Source organism: Tinamus guttatus, unplaced genomic scaffold, assembly GCF_059628265.1.
Source record: "Tinamus guttatus ecotype Peru unplaced genomic scaffold, ASM5962826v1 Tinamus_guttatus_pri_ptg000035l, whole genome shotgun sequence".
Lineage (NCBI taxonomy): Eukaryota > Metazoa > Chordata > Aves > Tinamiformes > Tinamidae > Tinamus > Tinamus guttatus.
Window position 1 is genome coordinate 3,566,171 of NW_028288569.1, and position 17,521 is coordinate 3,583,691.

The following is a 17,521-nucleotide window of genomic DNA, read 5'->3' on the forward strand; positions in this document are numbered from 1 at the left end:
CAGCATACTCAGCTTTTCTACACTGATTGCAGTAGCTCTGAAAGCAAGATGGTTGCACTTAGTGTATGGCTGTATGCATGGAAAGATAGGTCCCCAAAAAGAAGTCATGCAACTGTTCTTCCTAAAGCTTTCTGAGCATTCCTAATGGCTGTTTTCCTTCGCTGACCATAGCAAATACAAATTCTCCCTGCACTCTCACAACCAGAGCAGCTATTCACCTGCTGAGCAGCACTGCCAGCAGCTGTGGGGTGGGTGTGCTGAGTTAAGCCCATTTCCCCTCCTCAACAGGAGCGTTATTTGGGGTATTTCCCTCCTGTTCCTGGATATCTGTTAGGAATTGTACTCATCTTTGAGACTGCAGCTTCATTTTCAAGTTTTGTTAAAACTAGATCACAAATTTCAGAATTATTTGAGAGGGATGAAAAAATGAGACCAAATGGGTCAGAGAAAGCAACCGAATAAACTTCATTTCATCAGGACAAAAGCCCCACAAAAAACACTGCCTGTGAAAGTGGTTCCAGCACGTAATGTCAGAGTTTCCAGGCTCTACAGAAGCCAGCATTTACTTAAAAAAGAAAACAAGAAGCTGATTAACCCCTCTATCCTTCATAAATAAAAACCCAATTATTCTTTAAATATAATAAAACAATTTTTCACCCTATCTTAATGGAAGGCAAAATTTTCCAAGAATCCTCAATATAGTTGGATCTTCTGTGTGTTTTTTTTTAATAAAATAAAATTTTAAAAACATAAAACTCTTCAATACGAGGTGCATGCGAGAAAAAGAGAAAAGTCTCTGGAGAAGAAAATGGCATAATTCACCCTGACATGTTTATTGTGTTATTATTTCTAGAGTCAAATGCACTAGCTGACTGGCATCAAACAGCACAATTTAATGAATGAAGAGGTGTGAGCTTACAGTTTCCTCAGAAGTTTAAAATTTTCATTTCAATAGCACTGAGACCGCTAAAAAATAAATCAAAAAATATGCCTCTAATTAAGTGATAAAGCTAATTGGATCTGAGTTTATTTCCTGATAATAGCCTGCACTGCTGAGATAAATGGCTAGGAAAAGGAGAGGGAAGGATTTCTTTTCTTTAAGCTCTTATCAGAGCACAAGCTGTGATTTGACTCTATCGCAACACTTATTTTTAACATTTAAGGTGCATTAAAACAATAGAGACTATATTACTTTCGTCAATGAAGAAGATGTTAAAAAAAAAGAAAGAAAGAAAAAAGAAAAGGAGTTGATATACAAGCACAGTGTGATTCCCCAGCTGTGAGGGGCTTTGTAATCCAAGAGCTAAATGAGAGAGGAAAGGTGGAAACACATACACAAAGAGATGCTGTCTTGGCTGTACTAAACATAGCCACGCTTTCATTCTCCTGGTAAGAATGAGTTCTAAAAATAAATAATAAATAAATAAAAATAAAGCACCAAAGTACTAAAATTTACACAGTTCACTGGAGTCCAGTCCTAAGGATTTCTCTTTAACGGGCACCGTCTCTCGTGAAAACCTTGATGCTGATGCGGGGCAGGCGTGCAAAACGGCCCTCAGCACTCCAACCCACTCGTGTTTTGCTTAAGGACGTCCCTGCCGACCTGGGCGCCGTGGGTGCCGCTGCACGGCCCTGAGGCGGCGTCAGGGAGGGAAAGGCCGAGGTGAAAACGCACACGGAGCAGAAATGCCTGCCCGCGCCTGAAGAGCTGGCTTGGAAACGGGCTGTTTTCCCAAAGGCCTCAGTAAGGGGTTAACTCGGATGCCAAGCAAAGATAATTTAGATGTCAACATTGTTAATTATTTAATTGCTCAGCAAAGCACAACTGGTGCAGAACCCACCACAAACGACAGCTCAGACAAAGAGCGGGGGAGGCCTGTGGAAAACACAGAGGATTCCTTGCCCCAGCACCCAGCTTTATGGCACAGGGGGGCCAGGGTCAGGCTCTCCGGAGCCCATGGCTTCGCTCTCACCCCGCAAGAAGGTCCTGGGATCTCCGGAACACCACAAGAAGGAGCCGGGATCTCCGGAACACGAGGCATCCACCCACGCTACACTGAGGCGCCCGCCACACCTCGCGCCTCCTTTCCTCCCACCGCCCTTTCCCCCCTCCCTGCTCCCTCTCTCTGCCATTTTTTTCCACTCTTCCTCTAGGGAAAAAATAGCCCTGACAATGAACATATTCCTGTTACCTGCGTTCAGATCTGAACAGCAATATTTATGCATTTCCTGGGACTAATTCACTCTCCCCATGGGTTTATGGTACTGAGTTTATCAGCAGCTTTAGGTGCAGTTCTTACAAAATTACTTTCATTTAGTCTGATTTTCAAGCCAGGCGCAGCACCTCTAGGCAGATAAAAAAAAAAATAAGGAACATCCCACACTGGCATAAACTATTTTGTTACGAGTATTTATGTCCTTAACCACAACAAACATTTTGGCAAATGAATTTCCTGGAAAAATCTTGTTTTAAGATGGTATATGGAAATATATAAATGAAATAAATATTACATTTTCATAGAAAGTGAAAGAGGGAGTAGAAAAATGGGAGTAGAAACCCAACTGTCTATATACCACATCTATTTGCAGACATCTGCAGCACTATATTCTTCATTTGATTATGGTTAGCAGATCCACTTGTGCCACATCCTAGGAAAGTATGTTAACAGCAATTAACAGGACATATTGAAAGACTTGCCAAAAAAGATTTTAGATCAGTTAGGAAAAGCAAGTGTATTTTGTTTTGAAAAGCCTGTTCAAGTTTTGATTTAAATTTTTGTTGAAATGTATTTAAATTGATATTTCAAAATTAAATGAACCTCAATTTAAAACCATAATTTTAAAATTTGAAATGAAATGCCATGAAGTCAAAGTGGAAAATATTTGTCAGTAATGTTCAGTATGTTATGAATATACTTCATATTTGTCTACAAAATATGCTTGCTTCTGCAATATAGTATTTTTCATCAGAATTTTCTTCATAAAAGTTTAAGAAAAGGCTTAAGAAAAGTTTAAGAATTATAATCTAGCTTCTTGTTTGATAAAACGAAATATCAGGATTTCCTTTCTTAAATGTCCAGAAAGGAGAGGGGAAATACTGCTTATTCCCTGCATCCTTTTGACTCAGCAGAGCAATCTGCAATACTTCCCTCTCCTACATTTCCTCTTGAGAGGAGAAATATAAGATGTGGCTCTGCGATCACAAGATTGACCTCAAAGCTCCCTTTCAGTATATAGCTGATATTGATGAAAGGTTGATAAGATATGAACTAGTTTTGCTCCTGTGTATGTACCAGGCAGCTGAGAATAAGGCTGTTTCCCTTTCCACATACCTAAGTATTACCTGGACCCTGCAGGAATCAGACTTGTTCTGCTTCACCCTAGGGTAAGAGAATACAATTAAATTTAAGAAATAAAACACATCCAATCCAGAAAAAAAAAAAAAGACAGACTCCAAGAAAACTCCAAGTTTTCTTTTCAAAGGCCTCCCTCCTGCAAAAATTTACAATTTACTTAGATGTCCTCAAGAGAGCTGGATTATTTTTAAACTCACAGGCAATCTGATATAATTTGGGCATTAATAGGTCAAAAAACACAGCCAAAAATATTTCAGTGGAAAGATTTCTTTAAGGAAAGGTGAATTTCCAGTCCAGATAAGCTTTTGTGAACACTTCGTATTATCTCATTAGCATGTTTTCTGATCTCTGGACTTGAAAATCTCTTGCACAGGCTGGATTTCTAATCTTATTTAAGCTGATATTTAAATACAGAATAACTGATTAGCCAACATCTTTTGTGCTATACAACTACCCCTGTTTCATGCTTTTATATCGAAGAGTGTCACCCATTGTTTTTCATTTCTCTTATCTTGCATTATAAAAAGGTGATAATACACTGCCTTTTTACTGCAAATTCAAGAAATTGCTTCAGAAGTAACAGACTAAAAAAAAAAAGGTAATTCAGTCCAAAAATGTTTGGTGAATATTTAGTGAAGCATCGCTATTTTTTTCATATCCAGACTGACACGATACTAGACTATGCAAATGTCTATCAAAATTAGACGTTCGTTGCAGGCTAACAAAATTCTGCCTGCAGAGTTTATGGTGCATTGTCTAGAAACTTTCTTTTTTTACATTATACTGCTCATTAATAGGTACTGCATATATCGATTCCATAACACTTATAAGGTGCTTTGTAGTAATACAAATATTGCAACAAGAGCATAAATTCACGGTACGTACCACTGGTGCCTTTCAGCGTTCAAGTGAAATGAAACTCATTAGAACCTCTACTTTGTATATGCTATGCAACATATTTTAATAAACAAAATAATTTGTGTGAGACAATAACACTTTTCCCTCTCAAATCTTTTAAAGTCTAAACATTTTAGAATTCAAGGTATATCTTGTCATATTTCTCAAAAATTGGAGAAATATTTTGGTTATGCTTGCAGAGGAACATATTTAGTAAGAGGAATGAATTGGCTCTATTTCTCGTTACTCCTTCCGTTCCCTATTTTGAGTTGCAAAACATAAATTTCTCCTGCTTTTGAGACATGAGCATATCATTCCATTTTTCACAGTGCGTACTATGCAGGGAGACCATCTATAAAACTAGTTTCATACAGGAAACTATCAAAATTGGCTTCACCTATGTGATATTCCATTGTCTTAAAGATTACTTGCTGCAATTGCTATTATTTTTAGGTGCCTACCTTTTTACAGAATCAAGGGAAAATAATTATCTTTCATTGCAAAGCCTAAAAGCAACATTTCAATCTCTACATTTAATTTCTGTAATAACTATTACCTATAAAAAATCCTGCAACTCATTGAGCCAAGAAATTTGCTAAATTGAAGTCTTCAATAAAAGTTATCTAATCTTCTAATCTTCTTTGCAGTCATACTACAAAATTAGCATTTCTGTTGGTTAAAATAGAAAGTGTGTAGATATTTACACTAAAGCAGGAATTTGTCAGCAATGCTACAAGCCATACTGTACCACAGACGTGAATTCAGAGCAGGCTTTCAAAAACTTGACTGTTTATTTCATACCGAGTTTCATCGGGGTAGTCTTTAAAGGCTGTGTGCTGATTATTACTGTAGGGGTTTATGATTCAATTTGTGACCTACATGTCAGAACGAAAGCCAGGGAGTGAGATGGCTCAATTAACCTCATCTGCAAATCATTTGCAACAAAGAGCACTAGTAGTGTGATACCGATCCCTAAACCTCCGACTTTTCCCGAATCAAAATACACACGCAGTAATTACTTTCAACTACCACTAATACTGCTGGAACTTAAAATAGGATTAAGGATTTAACACAGAAGAGAAAAAAAATAAAGACAGAGAAACCTTTTTAATTTAGTTAAGTTCACTTGAAAAATCAAAATTAAAATAATCTACATTGAAAGAGTCATCAGAACATGGAAGTCCATGTCATCCAACTTAAGAGCTTCATCAAGCTGCGTAGCAATGTACTTCTTTTCTCTGATATATCAATTTGATCTCTTGTTCACTTATTTTACCAATATGCCTGCTACTAATCTCATGAAGAAAAAGATTATCAAGATTACAAAAGCAAATTTGTGGAATGAGTTTTTTAATTAGCTATATAATAGTTTGAATCTCTTCTGAAATATAATTCAAGTAACAGAACAGCAAATCTATAATGAACAGCTAATTAAGTGATGCTACTATGTACCGTACCTTTTTTTTCCACACCCCCCCCCCCCCCCCAGATTTCCCTAGCAAAATAAATGTAATTTTCAACTTTGCCATATACAAACATGAAATTTTAATCTACCATTTCCTTGCAAGGCTCTTGGTAATTGTGTTTTCCTTGAATGTTAATTATAACTTTAATATTTTCTTTCCCTGCTACTGGCAATTGTTCACAAGGCTGCACTGACTTTCATACGTCTTCCGTCGAGATGTCTTGCTTCACTGCTGAGGACTGATTGAAAAGGAATATTGTGCCTTTAAGCCAAATGCCTGTGCGTGTTAGCAAGCAAGCGTTCCACGGACACAGGATTTATAAAATCGCACGCTCAAACTGGTAACTTGACTTCCCCCCAAACGCAAAGTCTGGCAGAACACGAAGCACCAGGAAAGCTTTCGGGAAGGCAAGAATACAATAGGGTGGGTGAAAGCCAGGCGGAGGGGGGGTGAGGAAAAACCTTCTGTGCTGGCTATGTATCTGGCTAGTATCCTTGCCTTGCGTGATCCGAACAAAAAGAAAAAGCACGACAGATAATCCCTGAATACCCAGCCTTTAAATATGCAGGAGCCTCACGCACGCAGAAGCAAGTTAGGTAAATGTAGGCATTAATCAAATTGGAGGTGTGGAAGCAGCAGCCACCAGACCCCCTCGCCCCCAGCCTCCTTTTTTTTTTTTTTTTATTTTAAAGCAAGCACATTTTTAAGAATTTAAATGGAAGATTTTTCTTAATTTATCTTCTTTAATAAAAATGACCAAGCAGTCTTAAGCTATCATTTGCAGTCATTCTAAAGAGGAAATGTAAGGAATATTTTTCATATTTACCTAATTGAGTGGCAGATGCTACAAGGTCTTTGCATATATACATCCACTTGCAACAATATCTTTATGACAGATTTTTAGGGAGAGAAAACAGCCACTATTGAGATCTTCTGTATTAAACCAATGTTTTCTAAACTGTCAGACAAAAATCGTTTAGTAAATATATTGCATCTACTAAATTATTTTTACATGTATGTAAGAGGGCTTTTAAAATAATAAACTCTACAGCTTAAACAAACCTGATCACTACATCTGACATGTTCTTAAGGTGATGCATAACATGAAATTTATAGGATGAAAAACAGTATTAACTACAAACCCACGTGAGCATTGGGTTCAGTACATGGCTCTAAGAAGCAGCATGAAAGTACAAAAAAACACTCCTCTTCCCTGCAGTGTCAGTAGCAATCAGGCTGCACGACTCTTGGAGCACCTACCAATAAATACGGCGTCCTCTGCCCAGCTTCTGCCAGCAGCAGCTGCATATGTGAGTGTGCAGGTGATGTGACAAGCAATGGCAACCTCAGGCCATCTTCTCCCCATCTCGAGAGGACGGGTGGAAAATGCCAGCGCAGGCTTGTTTGGCTCCAACAACTTTCCCAGTGCCCCGAGCGCCCAGCGCTCTCTTGTCCTGTGCTGCACCCCCATATCAAATGCTGCTGCCAGGTCTCGCTGCAGTATTCGGTGCTTCTGCAAAGTCAGGGGATGAATCGTGCCAGACACTTGCACACTTGCACTGCGTTTCAACAAAAGATTTTTTTAAAAAAAACATTATTCTGCGATAGAGAAAGCCAAAATGTAGATAGAGGATCTGCAGATATATCGGATAAATCAAGAGAGCTTGCTTTGTAGCTGCTTTATTATAAAGCAGGTTCATTTCAAGCTCAAAGAAACTCATCTCCAGGAGTGATATGATTTGGATTTATGAATGTTTGTAACTGGCAATGACAACACGAACAGTGTTTACACTTTTGACACAGTTAACAGCAAATGCTTCACAAAGAAATACAAAGAAAGAGAAAATACTTCCTAAATAGATTTGCGCTCTCCCTCCATCCACACTGATAAAAGAGAAGTATATATCTTTTACATCAATTTTCAGATCTGTTACTGAATTTCAGTGCATGTTAATACTCAGGTCAAACATCATGGGGAAAATAGTCCTAAACTTTTAAGTGCAGCAGCTGGGATTCAGAGCAACTATATTCAGGTTCTTTAGCATCCTAATATTTCATGGAACAAAGGTGAGAACACACTACGAATTTTGTTTTACTATTCAATGGCGCTTTTCACAGGGGTTGCCTCTCCTATAGGCAAACAACACAGGCAAACAAATAAAAAAACAAGCACAATTTGAAACAGCAGTAGCTGACAGCACTTGTACTCCTCGAGTCGATGCTGAAGTTCCTCGTAATTGCCACTTTCCTTCCCCCCCGCTCCTCACTCTCCGAGGCCAGCAATTTGCTTAGACAGCACTTGCCTCAACAGAGTTCATTCAGCATGGTCTTTGGATGACCTATACGTGAAAAAGATGTATTTTGTTTGCTTTCTTTTTTTTTTTCTGTCCAGTAAGTGTTTTACACAGCCTACTAAGAAGAAAGAGAAAAAATAAAACTCCATGGCACCAAGAAATGTATGTAGATTTACCTATCCGTAAATAATAAAAACACTGATGGCTCACTTATGAAAACAACAGATCTACTGGATAGAAGTCAAAACATGAGATAATAATTCTTGAAAGACAAACTGCTCTTCTATTATGTTCCTCTAGGCTACTATTTCTCTAAATTGTCATCAGATAAAAGGAGGGAGCAGAAAAATCAGCAAACAGCATAAGGAAATTTGCAAGGCAAAAAGTAATATCAGAAAGAAATATAGATGATTATTATTCACATGCACAGCAAAAACCCATTTCTGATTATCACTACTCTTTGACTAACATTAACTAAGTAATAGTCTTGTAATGTGATTGTACATTATATAAGGAACATTTCTGAGCCATGCATCAGAGTCACTACAAAGCCAATTCCTGCCAGTCTCTTAGCTAGAAGTAGAGCTACATGAAGCACAAGGAGAACTGAACTTCTAACTTTTAGTGAACTAAACGAAATTAAGAGTGCAGTATCAATTGCAATATTTCATTTTATGGTATTAAAAAAGCCAGCTATGCTAATCACCCCATCCATCAGAGGAAACCATTCACCAAAGTGAATGTTTAAACATACCAAAACTCACAGTCACAATCTCAGAGGAAAAAACAAGATAAAACAAAAACATACTGTCTTAATATGATAGCTCTATAAAAAAATCAGTAGAATTTTTTTAAAGTAACTTGTGATTAGATGCTTTATTATTTTAAAGGAGTTCATAAATTATTGGCAGAGTAACATCATACAAAATATCTTATGTTTATCTATCTTGTGAGATAGTTTGACTGAATACAGTCATAGAATAATGTAAGCTCTCCTTCCCTATATGCTCCCAGAGCAAAGAGAAAAGTGTGCAGACAAAACCCAAAGTGTTATTAAACAATATCCTTTGAGTTTTTATAGAAGTAAGGCAAAAGAACAAGCGCAATGCAGCAACATAATACACAGGCTAGTGCTTAAAGTTCCTCTGACCACAGTAACCTGCCCTTATGAAGGAAAATGAGGACTAGAACGGTATTTTTTTCTTTTTTTTTTTTGCTTTTTTTTAAAAACTAATTTCATACTGCCTTAAACATAACTGCATCTTACATCACACTCTGGCTTTGCTATGCACGCTTTATTTTTAAACACCCGATTTTGATTCAGTATGAATCATCCCTCAGTTTGCACACAAATGCACAACTCAGCTTTGCAAAGCACCAGCAGTCGGTTGTAACAGACTTTCTTCTACCTCTCATGGTCCTGGTACAAAGCCGGGTCACTCATCGCCATCTCCAACGGCCGGGGCAGCCGCGGCACGCAAGGCTGGCTCACAGCGCTGGAGGGCAGAGAAGGTGCTGAAATCCATTTCTTTCTCCTTTTTCAGCTTTCCAAGCAAACAAAACATTCATGGACTTTGCCTTCAAAATGTATGCATCCGCATTACCAGGAGGCTTTGACTTTAAACCTAAAGAGCAGTATTTTACACAGCGAATTTCTGACGCAAACCGGAGCACGCTGTGGACTACAGCAGTTAATTTGGGCTGGTAAAAACAGAGGCAAGCACTTGCTCCATTACTTGCTGCAAGTTTATTCCACTTGTCAGCTTCCAGCTTCATCCGCCACAGAACTAAACTGAAGTTATCATTAGGCACTATTAACTTTATCACAGCGCAACTGCACAAGTAGTTAATAAAACTTAATAAAATTACTGTTTCTATTTTCTTGACTATAAAAAGTGCCAGTTTAAATATTTGAGTTTCTTCTTGCCTAAGTACTTGAGTCTCTTTAAAACAGGAGCAAACTGTTGTTCCTGACCCTCATATGCCTTATAATAGCATTAATCATGCTAAATTCTTTTGGTGCTCAAGTGGATATAATGTAATTATAACAAATTCCTGAAGATAACTTCTAATTCCCATTGGTCTTTAAGTTGAACCTAGAATACATGCATTTCTATAAATAAATACATACTGTAGAACTTTCTTTGGTAAAATAGAGTTTATAAATTATATAATAAACATTAACAAAGAAGAGTAAAATTTCTTAAGCTAGAGGTGCTGTGCAGTCAAAACCATTTCATTTCTAATTTTTATTCTCACATTTTCCCCTCATGACCCAAAGCAACAAAACCCTCTTGATTTATTTTCCTGAAGCACAAATTAATTTATTCCTCTCTCAAAAAGGGTTTATTTTTAAAGCACATAGTTCTGCAAAATATTCTGTATAGCACATGAAGCTACTGTCAAAAACACCAATAGAAACCTAGAATCCAAGCATATTTACAGCCTAATAAAATGTTGACAGAGGTCTTTGAAACTCTATAAATAGTTCTAAAATTGTTAAGAGTTTTTTTTTTTTAAAAAAAAAAGGTTAGTGTTAAACTCATCTGGCAAGAGTGCAGGCTTTTATATATATATATATATATGTATACGTATATATATATATGTATATAAATACACACATAAAACTGCAATGTGATTCTGTGTACACACATGTGTGGTCAAGACCCACCATGCTTAGAGAGCAAGATTCTTTACTAATATATTAGAACAAATAATTCTAGCAATTACTCTTTATGTTTTCTAGTCCAACATGCAGAAACATAAATTTACAATATGTTCTCATTTAGCTCATATCACTTTTAAGATAAAAGCAAAGCAGTCAGGCACAGGGATTTATACTCTCAGTTAAGGAAATAAGAAAACTGTAGCAAGGGTTTAAATGGAAGAACACACTATCTTACAAAATGTTTTGAAATGTTATTTATTGTTATGGAGCTTAGCACAAACCACTTAAAAAGCAGGAGAAGAGGGGGGAAAAGGAAAAGAAAAGAAAAGAAAAGAAAAGAAAAGAAAAGAAAAGAAAAGAAAAGAAAAGAAAAGAAAAGAAAAGAAAAGAAAAGAAAAGAAAAGAAAAGAAAAGAAAAGAAAAGAAAAGAAAAGAAAAGAAAAGAAAAGAAAAGAAAAGGAAAAAGAAAAGGAAAAAGAAAAGAAAAAAGAAAAGAAAAGAAAAGAAAAGAAAAGAAAAGAAAAGAAAAGAAAAGAAAAGAAAAGAAAAGAAAAGAAAAGAAAAACAAAAACAAAAAGAAAAACAAAAAGAAAAACAAAAGAAAAAGAAAAGAAAAGAAAAGAAAATTGTGTCTACTGTAAGTAGAACTTTCCATATGAAAAAGCTACCTAATGAAATTTGGGGTAGAAACTTAAACCACCAAGAAATTAATGCTTTCAGATTTCTTTAGTTTGGGGGGACGGGTGGTGTAGCGAAGGGCAGAAATCAATCATTACAAGGAACTACACATCAAGTGTTCAGAAAATTAATTTTTTTGAGTTCTGTATCTATATATCTATCTGTGTATATATATGCACATGCATACTTGCAATCCTGTGCTGCTCCCACACATAGCCTTTATTTTGCACTTCTTCCCTGTAGAAGCCTAATAAGGACCATTAGAAATCTCTCGGAATAGATAGAGATTTATGAATTACAGCGGCAAGCCAACAGTGATTTCAGATTACTGACACACACATAAGCACGCATACACGCAAGAAAATAAAACAGCTGAGGTTTGGATTTGCATGTGGGCATCCTTTATTGTCCCCAATTAGGAGCCTAAATAAATGTGATCTGATTCTGCTAAATGCTGAGCAACATGCGTAAGGACGGTTGAAGGAGGTCAGGCTCCCAGAGAGCAACATTGGAGCCGTTCGCCCTGCGTCTGTCTCCAAATTCCAACCCCGATCGCTTCTGTGTGCTACCTTTAATGTCATTCCACATTAATTGATTAATTTTAGATAGGACACAAGAAATGAACTCATAAGCCACGTAAACCTAATGGGTCGATGCAACAAAAGCGTTTACGGTTTTATAAAGAGGAAAGAAAAAATCATGTTGTTGCTGAATGAGTTATCCTCTTATTCAGAGCTTTAAAAGATTTCATTTATTTAAAACCAAGTGCAACTGGAAAAAATCCGTGGATGCTAGCACAGCCTCTAAGGTGACAACATAGCTTCCTTTGTGCCTTGGAGCACGACCAGCCCAGGGCTGCGACACCAGGATTTCGTAGCAGCACACAGAGCGTGGGCCACGCTGGCACCAAGTGACGAATCCCACCAGCGCGTTTTCAGATACTAAAAACAAACCTCGGTCTGTTGTGTTTTCAAAGGCAAACCAGAACCCAGGAAAGGAGAAAAAAAAAATCCTCATTCCAGTTGGAGTAAGAGCCACTGCGTGTCCCTTCCCCGAGCGTTATTTCCCTGCCATCGCGGCCGCGGTCCGGCCGCGGTGCCGGGCAGGCAGAGGTGGGTCACACCAAGCTCCCGGGCCTCCTTAAACTGCTCAGAGCAGCATGGCTAATCTGACCACGCAACGACGTCCAGGGCCAGTGCCACAACCAGCAGCCTGCTCCTTTGTTTTAAAGGCAAAACCTGACCAAGCCAAAAACAATAAAAGGAAACAAAAGAGCATAAAAACCCAAAGAAAATGACCCCTTGGGAGCAGAACATCCCCCTTACAGCTACAAGGGGACTGCCCACCCAGGGAAAGCTTTTGAGGTCCCCACCAGCTATGGACCCAGGCCAGCAACAAGCAGCAAAACAAATAAACAAACACCAAAAAAACGCAGCCTCTGGCCTCGGCAATATTTAGGCTTGACAACATCAGTGTTTTTTTCCCTCATGCCTGGAACACCAGCCCCAAGCAGCTGCTGGCCAACTCAAAAAGGGAGCATTTCAACACCAGGGACTTCACATTACCGCTCTTTTTTTCCTTCTAAAGTCAGAGCAATATTAAGAGAAAAGAAAAAAAAAAAAAAGAAGGAAAAAAACAGAAAAAAAAGGAGCAGCAGCTCTTCCCAAGGAGCAAGGAAGAAACACCACTTCATTTCTGTCTGGGGGTTTTACTTAATACCCGTTTGTTCAAATTGTTCTGCTTGCAAAAAAAAATATTTGTTTGATATAAAGGACATTGAATAATTTATGCAATATTTAATAATGCAGTAAACCAGGGAGAGTTCAGCAAGACAGGCATGGCACTCTACATTATTTGCCCTGCCTGCCTTGCTTTTCCAAATAAGCCCCACACTTACAACAGAGCATTAGCACACATGGTATAACAAAAAAAAAAAAAAAAAGAAATATTGCCTAATTTGGAAATTAAACAAAATAAGATGTCTGGTTCTAGTTCATAGGATGAAACATCAGCTTTCCTAGTCATGTATTTTTAATAAAAATAAAACAAGGGCTTCAGGACAAAAATCAAAATTAATGGAACAGGATTTATATCAACCTTCAGTCCACTCCATTCGAGTCCAGAAGCTGTATGAACAGAGCCGTATTAGCGTGATAAATGACTAATGGTTCTTCAGCATGAGGCACGGGGTATCTTGAAAGCAAATACATTTTAGAATACCAATAATTGCATCAAGCCAAGTACAAAGCTTTCACAACATATTACAGGTCTCCTGACTTTTCATTCTTTAAACAGCCTTAATATACATAAGCAATATATCAACTTCCAGGGCATTTTCTTTGTTTTCTGCCTTTTTTTTTTTTTAATGCCTTTTACTCATTCCTTAACTCTAAGGTTTCCTGCTTTGGCATCTTAAAGCAAAACAGGCAAGAACCTTGTTTCCTAGGGATGCTCCTTTCCTCTGTGTGGGGAGTAGAAGAGATTACGAATCTATAGTTAATGCTTACAGTCCTCCGTAGATAACACTGTAAAAATGACTCCAATTTCTTTTCCCACTTTTCATATTTACTAAACATTTTTGATGTACCATATGCAAACTCACGATTTTTGGATGGTAGCTAGTAAACTGCATACCTGGATTTGAAAAGCCAAAACTTACTAACTAGGCTTTTCAGTCACCTGTGAGTTGAATTAATGTAGCCTATTCAGCTAACGTAATCTGCAGTCCATAATTTTAATTTGTCCAAAAATAATTTAAAATAGTCCAGATATACAATTACAATAATTATGGTCCCTAAGCTATAAGCGTTCCTTTGGAACACTGCGCTTCTTCATAACTCGCATCTCTGTCCCAAACAATAGCCAACGCTATCTTGCAAGCTTCCTAAATCCACTGAAAATGGTTTGATTTGTCTTCTTAAGGCATCGTGCCTAATGTAAGTAATATGCTCATATCCAAAGAGCCAAAAACAGCCCCCAGAATCTTTAAATTACTTCCAGTTTTGTACTACGTAAGAGATTTTTTTTAAAAAAAAATCTACTAAAGAATACATGTGTTTACACTCCATCTTCCTTTTTATAAACACTTATTTTAGCAGTAGAAGAAACAGAAACTTGACTCCTTAGCTTGCACCGCCAGCACGCAGCTCAGGAGGAGGGAGTTTTCCCTTGTACTGCACCCACCTGAACAGGAGACTGCAATGATGCCTCCCCTGAGCTCACATTTGGCAACATGCTCGTTTGCTACAAAAATTCCTAAAGCAGGTCATGTTTAATTGCAAATGATAACATGAATTATATGTCTAGCTATTGCTTCAAACCAGATTTTCCCATTTTCTAGGCAACGGATTAATCCTATTCAAAATTTCCCTTTCCCCAACAGGTTTTTTATTGTTTGTTTTAATCTTTTTTTTTTTTTAATTAAGAAGGAGCTCCTTGCTTTAGTAGCTTAAATGTCCTCTTATGCCATGATTCAGGGATGTTGGCTTGAAGGAACTTAAAATTCTCCCTTCTGCTGGGATCTGCAGCAGAAGATGGATGTTGTCAGCGCTTTTGTCAGCTTCCTCTTAAGCTATTTTAGTGCTGTGATTTTGGGGTGCCCAACAAGCAATATAACAAATCCCTAACGCACATAACAATAGACTGCTGGCAATAGGCTCCAGACTCCACCAAAAGATTTGCTGGAGATTAATAGTACTAGTAATTTATCCATCAGCATTACAGAAATGATCAAAAAAAGAAGATGCTTTGGGGGCCATTGGAGGTACTTAAAATTTTAGGACAGCTCATGTTTATCAATCTAGTTACAAGCTGCTACACTGCAAAGCAGATGAAATAGCGCAGTAAGCATAATTTCTGCAAAACAAACAATTAAGTACGTGCAGCTGCTTAAGGATATTGTTTATGTTTAAAAAGCCTTATCGTTACAGTTCATTCTGCTATTTATGGAGGAGATAAACCCCCCTGGGTTTCAACTGACGAGCTCCATCATTAGGCTAAATTTCACATTCATCTACCTAGTGCCGCGCTCGCCATTACTCAACGCGTGCACTTAGGAGCGCAGAGGAGCAAGCGGAGGGCAGGAGGGCAGTAGAGGCTCTCCTCAGGCCTAAAAGGAGAGAGGGAAAAAAAGGAAAAAAAGAAAGAAAATCACTTTGTGGGAAGGGGAGCACACGTGTTTCACGCTGAAGCTGAGCGGGCAGCCTGAAGAGCAAGTGGGAACCTGCAGACGGCCTCTCTGCCATCCCCAGCAAGAGGCAGGGGAGGAGGGAGCCGCTGCGCGAGCGGGCGGCTGCTGAGGCATGGCTAATCCGAGAGGACAGTTCATGCTTATTATAGACCCATTGCTGATAATAAAATCTGAATCAAACTGCCGACTGAAATCCACTGGAGACTCCCCGCTTCTTTAATTTTTAAAGTTATGGAAGCACTTGACACTGAGGTGGATCAAATATCCCTCGTTTGCGTGCAAATACTCACTTAGGCAATCCGGCGGGCCCCCAATCTGTGCAAAAATTTCAGGTGAGCCCCATGAAACAGCAGCTAATTACGCCGTTCCATTACCCCCTCTCCCGCCGCCGCGATTGGCCCTAAGTGGTCACGGCTGATTTATTTCAATTAGGCTTCGCCGCCGCCGAGTTATGACAAATTTATGTTTTGGCTGCAGGAAATTGGTAGCAATCACGAAACCACCAAAACATCACAACAGAAGGGAGGGCGGCGGCAAGCGGGGCCACGGCTCCGCTCCCCGGGGCTGGGGCAAGGGGCGCGCGCCCCGCCGGCCGCCCCGCCGCGCGGGGCCTTCCCACAGGCATCGCCTCCGCTCGCAGGCCAGAGACGGCAGAGCGGCCTCCTCTAGATGGCACCACCAGGAAAAGGCTGCGGTTGAGCGCTTTTCCCTTGTCCTTTTTCCCGTTTTATTCTTTTCCCCCTCCTCCTTGAGATGGATGCACAACGGTCATCCATTGCGTTGCCTTTTGGCCTGCCACCGTGCAGTGAAGACAGCTGGCTGCAACGCGGTTTATACAGGCGATACTCAGAATAACTAACGTAAGGAAGCATAGCCCAAAAACACAAATTGGCAGTTGGGCAAACAATTCCTGGCTCTGCCAGAGATCAGGAAAAAAAAAAATGGATTTCAGTCTACCCACAAATGCAAATTTGATGTTCAAATTCACGTGTAAGCAAATTACTTTCTGAAGTCAAAAAGAAATGATGCATGTTCTCCAGGACTGAATCTGACTTCTTGTCTTTTTAAATAACATTTTTGCTATAAAAAAGCCATCACATTTTCACTGCTTAATATAAACATTAATTTCAACAGGCTGTCAGGTGAATTCAAATTATGGAAGTCTAGTTGTCTTTTATAAAACAAAATACCTGGCTTCCTTGACGTTGACTTCAAGTCATAAGTCTACCATTTAGCATCTCTTCCTTTACTCAGTTTTCATCTCCTAGAGTTAAAATTAAACAAAACAAATTCAGCCAACCAAAAGACAAACAGCCCCTCAAAACCTCCTAATACCACTTAAAAATATCTTGTGATATCAAACACGAATAAGCTAGGAAGTCTTGTGGTGATGCAGCTTCATAACGTGGTATTATTGATTTTCTGCATTATTTTAAACACTGAATTTCACATTGGTAGTAGAGCTGATAGAATATCTTCTGGCAATATAGCTTTGCACTAAAAAAGTGAATTTCATGTAAAAGTAGCAATTTTCAGGAATGCAATTACTCTGAAAAGAATTTCACTGAAAAATAATTCATTTCTTTATAAGATTAACACTGTGTTGAGATATGTTAACATATGTATGTACACAGACTGTGCTAACAGCAAAGGTTTATTTCTAAATCTGAAAGCATGGAAAGCAGTGTTTCACTACAAAAAATCAAAACCAAATGTTCTAGCATCAATCATTTCTGTTCCTACAGAAAAGCAATTCTTATTCCTATCCAAATCTATTTGTAGTAACAGAGCCAAAAGACTGAAATCAAGGAAGAAGTTATATTCATAACGACAAAATATTTAAGATTAATTTTTACTTGATCCCTAAAGCAAACACTTGTACATCTCTGATTTTCAAATCACACCAAAAAGCTTCATTTTCTTAAAATTATCTTATTAAAACAACTTTTATTATTCTTCAAATTCAGCTGAAA